The following is a 14,991-nucleotide window of genomic DNA, read 5'->3' as shown; positions in this document are numbered from 1 at the left end:
GGTTCTAGTCCCGGTTGGGGCGCCGGATTCTGTCCCGGTTGCCCCTCTTCCAGGCCAGCTCTCTGCTGTGGCCAGGGAGTGCAGTGGAGGATGGCCCAGGTGCTTGGGCCCTGCACCCCATGGGAGACCAGGAAAAGCACCTGGCTCCTGGCTCCTGCCATCGGATCAGCGCGGTGCGCCGGCCGCGGCGGCCATCGGAGGGTGAACCAACGGCAAAGGAAGACCTTTCTCTCTGTCTCTCTCTCACTGTCCACTCTGCCTGTCAAAAAAAAAAATGCTGCAACTTGTACCCCCACTTTCCTGGAATTCTGGATCAACTGGCTTGGTACAATGAGACTTGAATATTGGGATTAATATATCCCCTAAGGAATTCTAATGTGTGGTCATATTCGAGTGCATTGCCAATCAAAGGAGTGTTGGGCTGGACATGTAAGAGATTGATAACAGCTTTCAATATCAGAAAATGGTGGATACCATGGAAGTTTAGATGTGTGTTTTGTTTTAGAGTCCTCTCTTTTTGTTCCAGATTTTTCATAGTGTTTGGCAGGCATGCTTCATAGTTGATAGATTGGGATGGTGGCTGTTTGTTTTAATGAGATAGTGTTTCTCCTCTGTATTTCCCATTGTTTCTTATTTGTGGTGTGCTTTGAACAAGAGAAGTAAAATGCCTTAATATTACCAACTTTAACTAAATTCTTTTAAAAAGGTTTATTTTTATTATTTGAAAGGCAGATTTACACACACACACACACACACAGAAAGAGAGAGAGAAAGAGGGAAAAAGAGAGAGAGGTATCTTCCATCCACTGGTTCACTCCCCCAAATGGCAGCAATGGCCAGGCCGAAGCCAGGAGCCAGGAACTTTTTCTGAGTCTCCCACATGGGTACAGGGGCCCAAGGACTTGGGCCATTCTCTACTGCTTTCTCAGGCACATTAGCAGGGAGCTGGATTGGTAGTAGAGCAGCTGAGACTTGAACAAGCGTCCATGTGGGATGCTGGTGTTGCAGCCAGTGGCTTAACCCGCTATGCCACTGTGCAGGCCCTAACTAAAAGAAGCTAATGTTTTAAACTTGAAGGTAAATGTACTTATACAAGTATACTACTTATATTACTGCAATCTTCTTATATTTTGGGCTTTTTCTTTTTTTTTTTAATTGTTTTTGATAGAGTTAGACAGTGAGAGAGAGAGACAGAGAGAAAGGTCTTCCTTCCGTTGGTTCACCCCCCAAATGGCCACTACGGCCGGCGCTGTGCCGATCTGAAGCCAGGAGCCAGGTGCTTCTTCTTGGTCTCCCGTGCGGGTACAGGAACCCAAGCACTTGGGCCATCCTCCACTGCCCTCCCGGGCCACAGCAGAGAGCTGGACTGGAAGAGGAGCAACCAGGACTAGAACCTGGTGCCCATATGGGGTGCCGGCGCCACAGGTGGAGGATTAACCAGGTGAGCCACAGCACCAGCCCCTATATTGGGCTTTTTCATAGATCTCACTTAAAAAGCCAAAGGATTCTGCTATGAAAAACTTCAAAAAAACACTAGCTAGGTTACCTCTAAGGTACAGTCTAGGGCCATTCAGAACCTGTGAGGTAACACTAATTTGCTGAAAGACATTCATGTCTGCTATTTGAAGTCTGTGTACTTCCTGGCCCTGGGATATCTGTCTAAGCTCACCTCACTAGGCAGCAGGCTTTCTTGAGTTGTTCAACCAGTCTTTATGTTGCTGCCATAAAGAGATGAAACACCAAGTTTTAGAAAGTGTGTAGGGAAGAGTCACCCACAGCGGCTCCTAGGAGTTGACTGGGAAGAGGGGTTTCCACCGCAAGGGAGCAACCGCCCAACAAAGGAGATGGGTTTTTTCTTCTGGTTTTCCCTTCCTCTTTCTTGATTATTCCCATCCTCTTCCCTTCCTTTTGCTCTTCCAAGTTGCTCTTTCTCCTTGCATCCTTCTTCATGTTCCTCTCTGTTTCAGATTTTCATCACTTTAACAAAAAATACAGGAGAGGAGCAACTTAAGAGAGAAAAAAGATTTATTGGCTGGTGCCATGGCTCAATAGGCTAATCCTCCACCTTGCGGCACTGGCACACCAGGTTCTAGTCCTGGTCGGGGCGCCGGATTCTGTCCCGGTTGCCCCTCTTCCAGGCCAGCTCTCTGCTATGGCCCGGGAGTGCAGTAGAGGATGGCCCAAGTGCTTGGGCCCTGCACCCCATGGGAGACCAGAAGAAGTACCTGGCTCCTGGCTTCGGATCAGCACGATGCGCCGGCCACAGTGCGCTGGCCGCGGCGGCCATTGGAGGGTGAACCAACGCCAAAAGGAAGACCTTTCTCTCTGTCTCTCTCTTTCTCACTGTCCACTCTGTCAAAAATTAAAAAAAAAAAAAAAGATTTCTTTTGGCTCACGATTTGGGGGTTCACTGTCCAAGACCAGGTAGTCAAGTGGTGAGCTGAGAAGAAGGTGGAAGAATGATTGTTGGCGTACCAGGGAGCAGAGAGACGCACGAAGCACACTCTTCATCTAACCTTTATCTTGTCTCCTGACAATGCCATCATCACCCAAATGTGAGGCTCCACCAAGATAGCTTCCCACAGGTCCCACTTTCAGACACATAATTGGACCCAGCCTCCACCCTAATCCATCAACCTTGATCCATTAGCTGTTAACATAAAACTTTGGGGTTTAAACATCTGCAAGAGTTGGGGGAATCAGATGCTATTGAAACCAATTCACCCTCCCTCCACGAACTGAGGGTAGGACCTTCCATGACAGTCAAACGTGTGCCAAATATTTTTTTGTGATTATCTCTTTTGCCTTCAATTATAATGGATTTTACCCAAGGAAGGATTTTTTTTTCTTGTCTGTAGCCTAATTTATTAGTTTTCACTTTAAGGATTTGGGATTTTGTTTTATCCTTAGGAAGTTTTTCTCTACCTTAAGATTTTGAAAAGCATCCATCAGTATCTTCTTTTTGTACTTTTGTGATTTTGTTCTCCACATTTATAACATTTTGGATACACCCAGAATTTATTTTGCTAAGTGAGTGGAGAGGAATGTTGTGTCTTCTTCCTCCTATTTCCTCCAAAGAAAAAGACTGGCTGATGAGTTGGTTTCACTTATGGAATAACCAATCTTCTAGCTATTGATTTAAACTGCTCCCCATAAAGTAAATTCACATGGACATTTTAATTTCTCTCTAGAGTTTCCATTCTGTGCCAATGATAAGTCTGTTGTGTCAGTCGTGAACTATTTTATTTACTATAGCATTATTTTTATCTTACATAGCTAATTCATTATCATTTATCTTATTCAGAGAGTTCTTGCCTATTCTTACTAATATATTTTCCAAATTAACTTTAGAATCCCTTTCTAAATTGACTGGTAGAATTAATAGGATTGGTATCATGATTAATATATGCATCAATTTACTGTTAATTGCCATTTGTATAAAATTGAGTTTATTTTGCTTATAGTCAAACAGCAATTGTATCTTCAATTATTCTACTCTTCTGGTTACTCAGGGGGGATGTTTATAGGTTCTGAATATTCTTTCTCAAATTATTTTTCACTATCTCTTTTTTGTTGTTGCTACTGTGAGAGTGAACATTTTGCTATATATTATTTTTTAACCTGTCATTTTTCTTACAAGAAAAAGATGATTTTACTTCTAAGTTTTCTAACTGTCATTTATCATTTGTTGTTTCCACTGATTGTATTCTTCATATTATTTACAAATAATTATAATTTCCAATTTCATATCTTGTATTTATTTCCCTTGGCTCTTTATAATGGTCAATAACTATATAACAGTGTTAAGTAATAGTAAATTGTATCTTGAATTTTTTTCTGATACTGGTAAAAATTATTCCAAAGCTTCCACATTAAGCATGATACTAACTTTTAGACTGATAACATCTGTCTCAATGTATTGATATGGTAAATCACATTTTTGGCATGAATTTCACTTGGTAATTACATACTATATAGAAATGTGCGGGGTCGGTGCTTGTGGCACAGCAGGTTAAAGCCCTGGCCTGAAGTGCCGGCATCCCATATGGGTGCCAGTTCTAGTCCCAGCTGCTCCTCTTCTGATCCAGCTCTCTGCTATGGCCTGGGGTAGCAGTAGAAGATGGTGCAAGTCCTTGGGCCCCTGCACCCATGTGGGAGACCTGGAAGAAGCTCCTGGCTCCTGGCCTTGGATTGGTGCAGCTCCAGCCATTGCGCCCATCTGGGGAGTGAACCAGCGGATGGAAGACCTCTCTCTCTGTCTCTACCTTTCTATGTAACTCTGTCTTTCAAATAAACAAAATAAATCTTTAAAAAAAGTGCTGCTAAGCCGGCGCCACAGCTCAATAGGCTAATTCTCTGCCTAGTGGTGCCGGCACACCGGGTTCTAGTCCCGGTCGGGGCGCCGGATTCTGTCCCAGTTGTCCCTCTTCCAGGCCAGCTCTCTGCTGTGGCCCGGGAGTGCAGTGGAGGATGGCCCAAGTGCTTGGGCCCTGCACCCCATGGGAGACCAGGAGAAGCACCTGGCTCCTGCCTTCGGATCAGCGTGGTGGGCCAGCCGCAGCATGCCGGCCGCGGTGGCCAATGGAGGGTGAACCAACGGTAAAGGAAGACCTTTCTCTCTGTCTCTCTCTCTCACTGTCCACTCTGCCTGTCAAAAAAAAAAAAAAAGTGCTGCTAATTTCCATTTGATATTTTATTTAAAATTTTTACTTTGCTTTCAAAACTGTGATTAATCTGTGGTAGTTTTTATGCCTTGTCAAGTCTGCCTACCAATGATTTACTTGCTTATTACAAATATTTTTGAGATTTTCTGTTCCTTTTTACATGCTGGAATAGTTCAACTGCAGAATTAACTGTTCCTCAGAAGTCTGAAAAATTTTACATGTAAAACTATGTGTATGCGCTGGCCTTGTGGTGCAGTGGGTAAAATTTCTGCTCGTGATGTTGGCATACAATCTAAGAGAGCTGGCTGGAGTCCCAGCTACTCCACTTCACATCTAGCTTCCTGCTCATGTTCCTGGGAAGGCGGCAGAAGATGGCCCAAATACTTGGGCCCCTGTCACCCAAGTGAACCAAGATGCAGTTCTTACCTCCTGGCTTCAGTCTGGCCCAGACCGACCCAGGTATTGTGGCCAGGAGTTTCTTATGAGTCTCCCGCATGGGTGCAGGGGCCCAAGCACTTGGGCCGTCGTTCACTGCTTTCCCAGGTGCATCAGCAGGATCAGAAGTGGAGCAGCCAGGACTCAAACCAGCACCCAAATGGAATACCAGCACTGCAGAGGGTGGCTTAATTCATTGTGCCACAGCCAGCCCCATTAAATTATTCTCAATGAATTAATTTCTATTATTAATTCTTACAGCTTTTTTTTAGAGTGATGGTAATTTTTTCTAGCTTCTTTAGTTGGATATGCGAGTCAATTATTTTAATTGCTCCTTGTCTAATATTTGATGTGCATCTCAGACAAGGCTCACTACATGCTGTTCTCCAAAACATCATAGCATCCTTTGAGGTTTGATTTCACTCACGTGATGGGTTCTCACCAAAGTGCTATGAGCAAAAGCGATGAATTTTTTTGTCTGGTCTGAGCCAGCCAAGAACCAGTTAAGTTTTCACCCTCCTCTTCCTTCCGCTTCAACCACAGTCTTTCGGGCTATGTGTTCTAGATGGCACAGCTACAAGGAAGAAGATTCTCCACCAGTCTTCCTTTCTAGTGACTGAAATAGGTATAAAACATGAACAACAAACAATCTTAATTGTGTTGAGCCACTGTGATTCTGGAGTTTGCCTGTGGGGCCAGCTATTAGTTACTTATCTTGTCTAACAATGTTTAAGGCTATGACTTTTCCTTGGAGTATAGCTTTAGACAAGGTTGATATGTAATTAAAATAGTATTTTGGGCTTTCTTTCCCTCCTTGCAGGTACGTACACTAGCTCCCCTTTGTTCATTCTCATAGCTGCAGGATACATCTGCTCAGCCTAGCTCCTGAAATCCCAAACTGGCCAGAACCCCAGGTCCTCCCACTCCACCCACTGAAATCAATCTACAATTGTAAACTGTGACTGCCTGCGAGGCCCCTTTTAGGTCTGCTGTATTTGTTCCTGACTTGGTTCTGCTCAAATGCCACGTCCCAACCAGCTCAATTTCCTTCACAAATCTGCCTCTCCTCTGGCCGCATTTGCATTCCATCTCCCTGGCTCCTGATTGGAGGATTTGCAATAGGCTAGTTTGGATTCAGGTGGTTTCAGACAGCTGGGGCCCCAATCCAGCCCTACCCGGCCAGCTCAGGAAGGGAATGAAGGAAACATATCACCCTCGGGTTTCCCTGCTCACGCAGGTCAGCTGCATATGCTGCTCTGAGTGGATGTTGGTTGGTTGGGGCGGTTCTAGGTGGTCTCAGCCCTCAACTTGGCACCGTGAGAGCCCTCCTGCAGCCCACCAGGGAGCCAAAGGGAGGATGGAGACATAGCGCTACTGCTGCCACCGTTGTTTTCCCAGCTGCAGAACAATCTGTATTCTCGGGCCTTTTCCTTAAGAGGGAGTGTGGGAATACATATGATTTATAATGTAAACAATATACACTGACAGGCTGTGAATGAATAAAAGACGAGAAAATAAAAGCACAGGATACATAAGCCTCCTACCTTGGCCCTGCTCTGCGCAGCAGGAGAAGTGGCACGGCAGCCAGCCTCAGCTCCCCCTCACCAGAGGCTGAGTATCCTCCCGCCCACCCACCACCTCTGCGGCCCCTGTCTTCAGCACGTTGTACATTAGGAGCCAGCCTCTTCATGCTGGGCAGTCTGGGGCACAGGGAAAGCACAGGACAGATACTAGCATTGGAGCCCCAAGGAGTCCAGCATCACCCCCCACCCCACCCCCACCTCTCATCACCCTCCAGGCCTTGGTTGCAGACTCCATCTACACGGGAAAGGACTAGACTCTTAGTCCTTGGGAATGTGCTTTCACAGTACCTCTTAGCAGGAGAGTCACTGTAATGTACCCCAGCTCTGTGCCTCAGTTTTCTCATCCATAAAGTGGGAGCGCCACTGGGAGATCTCAGGGGACTCTCTGTCTTCTGATGCTCTGCTCTGAGTTACTCCCAGTGTGCCAGCAGGAGCAACTCCTTCACCTTCCACTCCCACTAGCGTCAGTGAAGCTCTGCATGGGGCCTGGTTTTCTAGACGCGCAACTCTTGGGCAGACTGGGGGCAACACAGTCATGTGGCCTCCCCTCCAGGCCTCCAACCCGGTTAGGCATGTGGTCCCCTCTCCTCTGGCCCACGCATAACAGACAGTACAACCATCATCTGCTCCGAGGGCCACACACCCTAAGCCTGCCTGCTGCAGCCCTCAGCAACTGTGTGGTAAGCCTTGCTGTGTGCCTGTGCCTCTTCTTGGGGACCGAATCTGCCGTCTGCGAACAAACACTGAAGATGGGAGTAGGAGAGGGCAAGCAGGAAAGCAGGGAAGGAGTGAGGCTGGGGCCTCTTCTGTTTGGGACTAGCAGGAGAGAGGTTTTCCCAGGAGCCTGACTTCTGCCTTTGGCCCTAACTCAGGGCAGCCTCTGGCTGGCTCCTCCATCCTCCCAGCAGATGGCAGTGTGCGTATGGGAACCAAGGTTGACAGATGCCAGGATCACCAGCAGAGGATTTCCCAGGCTAAACAGGAAGGGAACTACTGTCCTTGTCAAAGAGGTGGCCCACTCTGTATCCTGCTGAAAAATCACCTGCCGCCGCATCGGCTTGTCCAGGGGTGCTAAGGCCGAGGGTGGCAAGTCCTCTCTCCCTTGCATCCTGGCCCACCCAGCACTGGCTGTGGGGTTGGTAAGTGTGTTGAGAATGAAAGAAACTTCTCCCCCCAACCTCAACACACATGCTGGGGAAGCCCTCTCCTAGGTGGCCAGCTCTGTGCCTACAGTGTTGTCCCCAAATCTCAGGGCAAACTGTGTCTGGGTAGCTCTCCTACATCCCTTCCATGTGCTGGGGCCTGCAGCCAGGGTGGGTGCTGTGAGCCCTGAGCCTCGTGCTGGAGCCACTAGTGCTCAGCCTCACCGACTTGTTCCCTTTCCCAAGGCACAACTCCCTGTGTCTGCCACAGTGCCCTGGAGAACGGAGCCCAAAGCAGCAGACAGCCCAGTGCTTGCTGTCCACTCACTGCCCCAAGGCCCGAACTGCGAGCTCTCACGGACACACAGCAGCCCCCTCCTGCTCTGGGGCTCAGGAAGCCGAGCTGGGTGGAATCTCTGATACTACTTAACACAGGGAGAAGCCCCAGGCAGGACCCCAGACACCATGGCCAGCCTGGCCCAAGCAGAGACACCTGAACATCTGCTTGCCTCAGCACTGTGCCCAGCCACTGCTCCTCTGCCCTACCCCAAACACATACACCCCTCCCCCTTTAGCAGCAGTGCAGAGTCTGGGCCGTGCAGTCAGGCACAGCTTCTAGTCTCCAGCCCGCCAGTGACCGTCTGTGTGCAGTGGAGCAAAATGATTTCTTCTGTGAGCTCAGTTCTCTCTGCTCTAAAATGAGATTTTAGTAGCACCTGCCTCATAAAGCAGTGGCAGCATGGAATGAGCCCCAGCAGGTGGAAGCTGCTCCACTCTTGGTGGACATTGCCTGATAAATTTTCTCAGAGGAAGGGACAGGAAAGGTGGCACACTAGGGGATGGAGGTCAAGGCGAGGCTGGGCTCAGATCCCTTATTCCAGCGCAGGTCTGAGGCCTGCTGAGGCCAAGCCTTTAGCATACAGCTGAGCATGAAGGACAGCCTTCCACCTGCACAGCCAGGGCAGGAAGAAGAACGTCCTGTAGAAGTCATCATCTAGGGACACTGGCATCTTGTGGTATCTGGCTTGGCTCTGAGCTGGTCTCTGGGCTCCAGGCCCTAGGCTTAGGCTGTGTTGATCCAGAGAAAAGGTTGAAGATTACATTATTCGAGTGGATCACAGTGAAGATCTGTTAAGTACAGGGCTTGGCATACAATGAGTGATAAAAAAAAAAAGTTGAACGAATAAATGATTTAACAAATACACCCTATACTGCACTGACTAGGCTCTCCCAGTGGAGCCTCTCCTCCGGTTAGGGACCTTTTCAAATAGGAAGAAGACAAGAGATAGGGTTCCAGTTCTCATTGTTCCTGTCTCCCTCTTGGGTCAGCCTCCATGACTCCGGGCACCTTGCTTTCTGAGCCTCTTTCCTCATTTACAAGTGGGACAACATGGCCTCTAAAGGGTCCTCCAGCCCTGGGACCTCTGGGCCCTGCGGAATGAAGTCAGCAGGGGACTGGTAAGGTAGAGACTCCTTCCTGAGATGAGACAGAGACCTTTGGAGTTGACAGCGGCTTCCAAGATGAGTCTACACTGGGAGATGGAAGAGTATGTTCCAGGGTTGGGATGTGGGACACTGTGAGCAGGACCAGTAGGGACAGTGGAGTTTGGAGTTGTGTTCCGGCTGCCTCCTGATGGCATATTTCCCTTTGCCCTGTAGCCTTGCAACACGATGACCCTGGTAACCATTCTTCCTGTGTCCATCCTACCAAGACCTGGGTAAGGAGTGGGAACTGTGGAGGACAAGATTCGAGGCCTTGGGTCTTGGCAATAAGCTCTGGTTTACCAAGGGGTCGCTAGTGTCCGGTCAACCCAGGGAAGGGAGGCAGAGACGCAGGAAGTCCCAGTTTTTCAGTAACCCAAGGAAAAGATCCAAATTATACGGGGTCTTTTTTTTTTTTAGATTTATTTATTTGAGAGGCAGAATTACAGACAGAGAGAGAGGGAGAGACAGAGCCAGACGTTTTCTATCTGCTGGTTCACTCCCCAAATGGCCACAGTGACTGGAGTTGGGCTGATCTGAAGCCAGGAGCCAGGAGCAAGGAGCTTCTCTTGGGTCTCCTACATGGGTGCAGGGCCCAAGAACTTGGGCCATCCTCCACTGCGTTCACATGGGCTCTTGAGAGCCAAGGAGCTGCTAACAGACCCCTGGTGGCCAGAAGGCCTCCGGGCAGGTGCTCACACTCCTTCTGCAATTATCTGTCATTAAAACAACAGCCACGCCCCTTGTGTCGGCCACCCCCGCAGCTTCCACTGCCTTCCCTCAACCCTCCACATGCTGTGTCCAGGGCGCTTTACTCACTTTCTCTCAATGCCAGCTCACCACAGCCCTCAAGATCCATGACCCCATATTCTACTGCAAGACCTTTCTAGGTTATTTTTTTACCTTGTTTTGCAATTCAGTGCTACTCGCCACATTTTATAATACCAATTACCAAATAAAAGGGTATGATTTGCCTTCTCCTGGTCAGATACCAAGTTCTCATTCAATTAGCAGTGGTGGGAAGCAGCATAGTACAGCACTTACTGGCTTAAAAGGACTCTTTTCTGGGTGCAAGCAAGCTGCTTGCAGTTGAACAATTTATGCCTGCACGAGGGGGCTCTACTGAGGCGGAAGGCAGGGACTGTGTCTCATCGGTGCTCCCTGGAAAGTCAAGCACCTCTGTGTGGGGCTGCATCAACCTAGAGGGAGGGGTAATGGGGTGCCTTTGACAGAAGGGGCCTGCGACATGTCAGACACTACAGTTAGCATGCAATCTTCTCATTGCCTAAGACAACACATCTCCCATCTCTTCATTTCACCCTGTATCTGCTAGATCTTGCTGCCAAGCAAACCCTCCCCCAAATCAGTAGCTTAGAACGGCATTTATGAGTCCACAGACCGGCTGGGTGGTTCTGTTATTTTGAGTCTGGTTTGGTTGATTTAAGCTAAGCTTCTTCATGTGTCTGCCTTCACCTGGAAGCTCAGCTGGGGGCAGGATGATCCAGGATGGCGTCATCCATGAGTTCACAGTTCTGCTTCAGGAACTTGGCTGGTTATCAGTTGACAGCAGGGGGGCAACAGTGTACCTGTCTCTCATCAGGAAGCTAGCCTGGACCTGTTCACATGCTAGCTTAAGGCTCCACAAAAGCATGTGGGAAACATAAAGACCTATTTTGGCCAGCATCACAGCATCAGAATTAGCACAATGTAACTTTTGTATTATTATTATTATTATTAAAGTTATAAGAAACACTCGAGGGTCCAGCATTGTGGTATAGTGGGTAAAGCCTCCACCTGCAGCGCTAGCATCTCACATGGGCGTGGTTCATGTCTCAGCAGCCCCTCTTCCAACCCAGCTCTCTGCTAATGGCCTGGGAAAGCAATGGAAGACAGCCCACGTGCTTGGGCCCCTGCACCCATGTGGGAGGCCCTGATGAAGCTCCTGACTCCTGGTTTCAGCACAGCCTATCCCTAGCTGTTGTGGCCATTTGGGGAGTGAGCCAGCAGATGGAAGACCTTCCTCTCTGTCTCTCCTTCTCTCTTCTATAACTCTACCTTCCAAACAGATAAATAAAATATTAAAGAAAAAGTTCAAGGAATAGAAACCTTCACGTGGAACCACCTTTGATGTTCTTCTCTATCAATAACAAACTGCGACCTCGCCTGCACTGTTGGACTGACTGAATAGTCCTCAAACTGCAGCTTTCCCTTCCCCTCCCAGGTGAGCCCCTTAGAAGTTACACCCACACCCACTGTCTGCCTAGGTCTGGCCTACAGAGACACAGCCACATGGCTGACATGAAGGTCTGGGCCATGTGTGGGCTCCTATCTAAGGCAAAACAGGGGTAACCCAAATTTGATCCCATTTGAGGAAAAGTCAAATTTCATGCACTAGGAACACCCAGAATTTGACATCCAAAAGGGTAAAGGTACTATCAGAGTTTGAGGCATGGAGCGAGAGTTGATCATAGGAAACGAGATTGCAGGAAAGAATGAGGACGGCAAAGGGAAGAGCAGACCTAGGAGACTTCTTTAAGCAGCACTAGGATGTCCAGCTGATCCCGCCAGGCCTTTGAATGCCATATGGGTCTAATGGGGGCCACCAACTCTCTGCATGGATAAGTTGAGACCAGGCTTTCCTGCATTCTCCTAAAGGAAGTGAGGATGTTCCCAGGAACGGAGGAAGTAGATGGGGCTCCCCCTTTCCTTTGGCCCATCCCTCTCCTTGACACTTGCACTGAGCCGTGCATGGTTCCCCAGTCCTGCCTTTGCTTCCCGGGTTGCAGGGGCTATACTGAGGGTGGGAGGAAGAAAAGGGCAAATGCGGGGACTGTGACAGCACAGTAGGATCTCAGTTAATACTGAATGAATGAATGATAAATAACTCTGGGCATGTCTGGAAGACGAACTGCCCTTTTGTTGCTTTCTTATATCCAGATCAGTCTGTTTTATACCTAGGCTTCAAGAAAATCATGCTCTCTGAGCAGGTCCCAAAGGTCAGCTGAGTTTACCTCTTGCTATCAAACTGGATCAATCATGGTACAGACAGAGCTCTCCTTTCCTCCTACCCCATCCCTGGCAGGGGTGTGCTTTTATTGGAAGAATTCTGAGGTAGAAATTAAACATTGGTATGCCGGTTCCTTCATCAGCACTGACTTGTTGGGTGAGCTTAAGAATGTCACTTAACTTCAGTTTCCTCTGGGGATAATTATCTCTGTCCTTGTAAGTTACTGCAAGATCAAATGGGCTGATGAATTGAAAGAGATCATCACACATGGTGCATGGGGGGTTGGACTGTGAGATGATACCAAGTGTGACATCAGAGATAAGATTTTAACAGGGGCCGGCATTGAGGCATAATGGGAAAAGCACCACAGCTATGCTGGTACTCCATACAGGTGCTGGTTTGAGTCCCAGCTGCTCCACTTCAGATCCAGCTCCCTGCTAATGCACCTGGGAAAGCAGCAGAAGATGGCTCAAGTGCTGGGGCCCCTGCACCCATGTGTGAAACCAGAAGAGTCTCCTGGCTTCCTTCTGACCCACCCTGGTTGTTGTGGCAATTTGGAGAGTGAACCAGAAGATGGAAGATTCTGTGTGTGTGTGTGTGTGTTGTGCTGTGTTTGTGTGTCTCCCTCTGTTTTCCTCTGTGTAACTCTGCCTTTCAAATAAAAAATAAATCTTTATAAAAAAAAGATTTTAACCAGGGGCTGGCACTGTGGCGTAGCAGGTAAAGCCTCCACCTGCAGTGCCAGCATCCCATATGGGCATGGGTTTGAGTCCTGGTTACTCCACTTCTGATCCAGATATTTGCTATGGCCTGGGATGCATAGGAGACCCAGAAGAGGCTCCTGGCTCCTGGCTTCAGATAGGCCTAGCTCCAGTCATTGCAGCCATCTGAGGAGTGAACCAGTGGATGGAAGATCTCTCTCTCTCTCTCTCTCTATCTCTATCTCTATCTCTATCTCTCTCTGGCTCTGCTTCTCTGTAACTCTGGCTTCCGAATAAATAAATAAATCTTAAAAAAAAGATTTTAACCAAGAACATGTCCAAGCGCTTCAAGGATCAAGCACGTGGGAGATTCTTCTCAACAGGTCCAGCAAGGCGTCACAGGGATGCTGAGTAAGTCATTGACTGGCACTGCATTTCCTTCTCCAGAAGATCTTCAGAAGCGACCCAGATCTGGAGGTTTCAGGCCCAAGGGAAGTACAGCTCTCCCTTACCTGCTGTTTTCCAGGGACCAGCAGTTCCTTGTTTTGTACCCATCTGCTCAGCCTCTGGAATCCCAGGTTTCCAGTTTCACCAAGTGCCTCCCCAGGACCCCCATCAACACAGACGGTTAGCACTGCTGTGTGCAGTATGGCAGAGGTTCAGGGCCGCCTCTGCTAATCAGTCACTCCTTTTTGGAAATAGCACTCAAGACTGAAAGACTGAAGGCAACAATTATGCTACTGACATTCATTTCCTATTATCAGAAATGATTCCATTATTGTGCATCTGTGTGTCATTTTATAGTTTTCAATTTCTTAGATATGTTTGGTCAAAAATTAATAATCCTATCAATGACAGTCCACCCACTGACTTCATATCATGAATGGGATCATGGGGTTCCCCCCCTCTGGAATTGCCATGAATGCCTATGTGCCTTTCCTTCCTTCTACGGCCAGACACTAAGAATGCCCAACCAGGGCTGGCATTGTGCTACAGTAGGTCAAGCCACTACCTGCAGCACTGGCATCCCATATCCCAGCACTGGTTAGAGTCCCAGCTATTCTGCTTCTGATCCAGCTCCCTGCTAATGTGTCTGGGAGAGCAGAAAATGATGGCCCAAGTATTTGGACCCCAACCACCCACGTGAAAGACTTGGACAGAGTTCTTAGCTCCTGGCTTCAGGCCAGCCCAGCCCCAACCATTGCAGTCATTTGGGGGCGTGAACCAGCAAATGGAAGATCTCTTTCCTCTGTCTCTCCCTGGCTCTCTTACTCCATAACTTGGCCCTTCAAATAAATAAATATTTTTGAGAGTGCCCAATCTCAGTTCCGTAGGTACCACCACAAGGCACTGTGAGGGTAAGAGAAGAATCTATAGCTTTAGGTGGCTATGAGAAGGCAAATTTGATCTCAGCACAGAGAACAGACGTGGGGCTCAGAAGACTCCAAGTGCTCATCAACAAGGACTACCTGATGTTAGTGGACATTTCTAGCCTGTTTGCAGCTGGAATGCATGGAGGAGGGGCAATCCGGTTGCAGGAAGGTGCTCCCTCTCCCAGCCTAACAACAGGCCACAGTGGCTAGATGTGCTGCCTTTGAACCCCCGTCACACCTGCGCATGACACCAGGAGTCAGGCTGCAGCACCAGAGCATGAGTTCACACATAGCTGGGGCCACCCGCAGCTCATGGGCTGCCCTTTTAATCACGAGTGACATTGTGGCCCCATACGGGGCTGGGAGGGTGGGGGGTGGGCGGGACATAGTGGCTCATGGCAGGACAATTCTTCTTGTTCTCCCTTCCTCTGCTCCTCCAAATGGCCATCCTTCCTAGTGCTCTGCTTCGACAGCCATGCAGCCCCTGGATCTATCTTGCTCCCTCCCTCCACTCCTCCAGCCATTCCTGGCCCCATATTGGTCTCTGGAAACACAGCTAGTGTGAGGAGGTCATGCTGGAAGGAGTGAATATGAGGTGCCTCAG

The 14,991-nt window shown here is 48.5% G+C and overlaps 1 non-coding gene across 1 annotated transcript; it reads left to right on the top strand.

Moving 5' to 3' along the window:
* Positions 1-14,599: 14,599 nt before the first annotated feature.
* LOC127485286 (small nucleolar RNA SNORA76) lies at positions 14,600-14,731 on the top strand. Its single transcript, XR_007912404.1, has one exon. It is a non-coding gene; the product is annotated as a small nucleolar RNA SNORA76 (small nucleolar RNA).
* Positions 14,732-14,991: the final 260 nt, after the last annotated feature.

Source organism: Oryctolagus cuniculus, chromosome 1 (genome assembly GCF_964237555.1).
Source record: "Oryctolagus cuniculus chromosome 1, mOryCun1.1, whole genome shotgun sequence".
NCBI classification, from domain to species: domain Eukaryota; kingdom Metazoa; phylum Chordata; class Mammalia; order Lagomorpha; family Leporidae; genus Oryctolagus; species Oryctolagus cuniculus.
Note: the sequence above shows the minus strand (reverse complement) of the source record. Positions and strands in the feature narration are given on the sequence as shown.